Source organism: Centropristis striata, chromosome 2 (assembly GCF_030273125.1).
Source record: "Centropristis striata isolate RG_2023a ecotype Rhode Island chromosome 2, C.striata_1.0, whole genome shotgun sequence".
Lineage (NCBI taxonomy): Eukaryota > Metazoa > Chordata > Actinopteri > Perciformes > Serranidae > Centropristis > Centropristis striata.
The window spans coordinates 17,861,657-17,865,610 of NC_081518.1; positions in this window are offsets into that span (position 1 = coordinate 17,861,657).

Sequence of the window (3,954 nt, forward strand, 5' to 3'; positions counted from 1 at the left end):
AACTCAAATTTCTGTGAAACTGACACGGATTTCGCTACAATGGAAGTTAATGACAGTCATATCCCGTGGCTATTCCATGGATATTTTTTCCTATTGCTTTGTTCCAAGTCACGTGACTTTCAAGGTCCCGGCGGTCAGAACAAAAAACATGGTAACACATCTCATTTTTAGTGAAAAAATCTTCAGATACTCGATACTTTAGAAAATGAATATTGTATCCGGATACAACGTTTTAGTATCGATACTTTTTTGAGTATCGATACTTTTGACAACCCTATGACACACACACACACACACACACACACACACACGCACACACACACACACGCACACACACACACACACACACACACACACACACACACACACACACACTCATAGAACCTTGAAAAATACCTTATAGGTGTGAGGTCAGGCCCAGCTAAGTACAGTGTGTTTTTCACTCTGCAGTTGCTCACAGAAAAGGGGCAGTGATTTTGGGGAGCCGTGCCTGACTGAGACACTGTTGTGTTCACCAGACAGAGGGGGAGGAAAAGGAGGGAGGAGGAGTATGAAGGAGTAGAAGAGGTAAAGGCACATTACCCCAGATGAAGAAAGGCATGCTCTGTGTGATGTGTCAGTTTTTGACTTGTTTGCACATCTTACTCTCCATCTGGAGTGGATCCATCCTTTGAGGTCCCTGTTTTCATCTGCAGCAGAAGCTGTAGATACTGGATGAAAGACAACATGATCGACTATGGTAAGTAGCACTTACACTCAAAGCTAAAGGGTTTTTTAACAGGAATGTTCATCAGTGCAAGTCCATAATTATTGGAACCATGTGTTTCTCAGACTAGTATGCATAATAAGACTGAATATGTCCATTCCAATGTGACCGTTTGAGCACAAATAGCCCAGTGAGAGCAGCGGTGTATGGGCAGGGCTTCCTCTCTGCTCTCCCGACAGCCAGGCACAAGCCCACGGGGCCAGGCTTAGATACGACCACATGGCTTTACACAACATGCAGTTGTCATTCCACACTGACACAACGAGGCAGGAGTAGCCAAGCCTCCCTGGAAAGTGTGAGATCATTTGCTTTACAAGTATCCATAGTCAGCTGTTTCTCCATAGGACTAAGCCCATAAAGAAGTGATTACACAGATTATTACATACACAGTATTAGAGTATTCATAGTATGGCTCCCTTCAGGTGGCTCTCTTGGCCTTGCTCTGTCTCACAGACTGGAAAAATCTCCAGTGAAAACTCCAAACAACAAACACTTTGTTCAGCGGCAAAGCCACCCCACCCTCTGCTTTTCTATAAATCAGGGTCTGTTAGGCTGGAGTCCCCGTCTGCTAATGCTAAGCATGCTTCCTGTAAGGACATGTACACACACACACACACACACACACACACACACACACACACACCACACACACACACACACATTCTTGTACTTCTATCTTTGTGAGGGCCCTCATTGGAATAGTGAATTCCCTTGCAAGGTTATAATAGTTTTGGATTGGATTAGTTTTAGTTTTAATTTTGTTATGAATTTTTGTTTTCAAATCCAGTTAGTTTTAATGAGTTTTTAGAGTGAGTTTGCTATTTTTAATTTAGTATATATTTTTTTTGAAATGCTTTAGTTTTAGTTTAGTTTTTATTAATTTTAGTGTTAGTTTTAGTTTTTTGTAATGGAGTATTTGTTGGGTGGGAGATTAAAAGAGGTCACAGTAAATTTTGCCTTTATTTCCTTTGTCTTATCCATCTTCATTATGTATGAAAAAATGACAAAGATGAAAATTAAGGACATTTTCACTATAATTTTAGTTAGTTTTGTAACCACATAATACAGTTTCAGTTAATTATCATTATCATGTAACCTTTAACCCTTAAAACAAAGTCTTAAATCTCAAAAAGGCCTTTAAAGAAGTGAGGACCGGCCGAAATGTCTTCACTTTGCAAAAACACACATGAATATGCAAACACATATGTACACATTGGCTATTTAGGCTCTATCCTAAACATGTTTTTCAAAGTGACCCACACTACTCACTCTCTCCTCCCCATTTTCCCCTCTTCATCCAAGTTTTCACGCTTAACAGTGTTACTGCTGTGTGCCATTGCATCAATAGAACAGTGTGTCAGAGGAAACTTGGACTTGCTGTACTTTTGCTGACATCACAGGAGGCAGTCAACATCTGTAAAGCTGTGAAACAAGTGCTTTTGGTAAAGCTGTAATCTTTAAATATACATTCTGGCCAAAACAAAGCCTACATGGAATGATTTTAAAGATCCTGAGGAATGGAAACTACTACTTTCTGTCCCAACTGGGACTGGATGGAGCCCATGAAGATAGGCCCTTCAGACTAGGCTAACCAAGCACTCTTTGCTCAAAATAGTAAAGCCTCACAATGAGCTGTTCTGAGCTGGCATTAACATGTGTCTTCTGAGTACATCACCTCACACCTGGCATCAGAACGTGTCACTGCTTGTGTGACAACTTGTGATCGTACTCAGTCACACTTACTCTTAACCCTCTGGAGTCCATCTATTTATTGAAAATACACATTTTAATTACATTAATAACTGTATTTATATATGATATGTAGACAAGCTGAGAAAGTCAGTTAAGGTGCAATCTTAGGAGCTTTCACAGTGTGACATTTATGTTTCTAGACCATTTTTAAAATGTGAATTTTCTTTCTACAATGAAAACTATTACTATTTTTAATTAACATGCAAAAAGACTCTTTTGTAGTTTTATTATTTAATATTTTTTCTGCTGTTTTTGTGTGTATAAATGGTTTAAAAAAGGGTACATTTCCATAGACACCTGTGTCTTTTGTTTTGTATTTTGGGTTCCTGACAGTTTTATACTTTAACTAAAATAAAATTAAAAATCTGATTGATAGCCAAGTTTGTGTGGAGAAAAAGGAGCCATGCATGTGATGTAAGGACAGACTGAAAGATGCTAAACAGAGACAGAATTTAATGCATAGGAAGTTGACAAATTTGAACCAAAATCTCCTGGACTTCAGAGGTTTAATATACACTTTATATGCAAATAAATATATTGACTGCCCGTTTGAAGCATCAAGTTCAGTGTTACACCATCTTTCTTTACGTATATCGCTATCTTGCTTTTGGAAACTGGGAGCAGATATTATTTGGACTGTGGAGGAGAGAGAGGTGGATCTGACTGACGACCGAGGACACTGACGACACACCTCTCTACACCTCAACCTGACTGAGAGAAGTTGCTGCTAATTCATGTTAGCATTAACCAGGATGTTAGTTTTGGCTAGCAAAAAACAAAAACAAAATGTATGTTACTTACCTCAGAAAACTGAGCAGCAACTCCTTGGAGTGTCTGTTAGTCCAACCAAACACTGAACAAGACATTTTTACTGAACAAAACGTTTAAATAAACTCTATAGTGAAAATGTCCTTCGTTTTCGTCTGTCAACTTTTTTCATATGTAAACCTTTTTTCGTTGATATGAAATTTATTTCATCTATCTGGTTTTATGACTTAATAAACTTATTGGGGCTGAGATGGATCAGACAAAGGAAATAAAGGAAACATTTATTGTGACTTTATTGAATCTGACACCCAACAAATAGCCCATTACCAAAAAACTAAAACTAACACTAAAACTAATAAAAACTAAACTAAAACTAAGCATTTTCCAAAAAATAAAAAATAATTAAAACTGGCAAACTGACTAAAAAGCTAATGAAGACTAACTGAATTTGAAAACAAAAATTCACAACGAAATTAAAACTAAAACTAATGAAAAATCCAAAACTATTATAACCTTGGCCAGTCCCCATTATTTGAACTATTAAGATCAAGTTGTCTTTGACTATTGAATATTTTTTACGACCGATTGAGACTGTAGTGAGGTAATAAATCATGTGAGAAGTCGTCTCATTTATTATTTATTGATATAGATAGGAGCCAAAGGCTTCT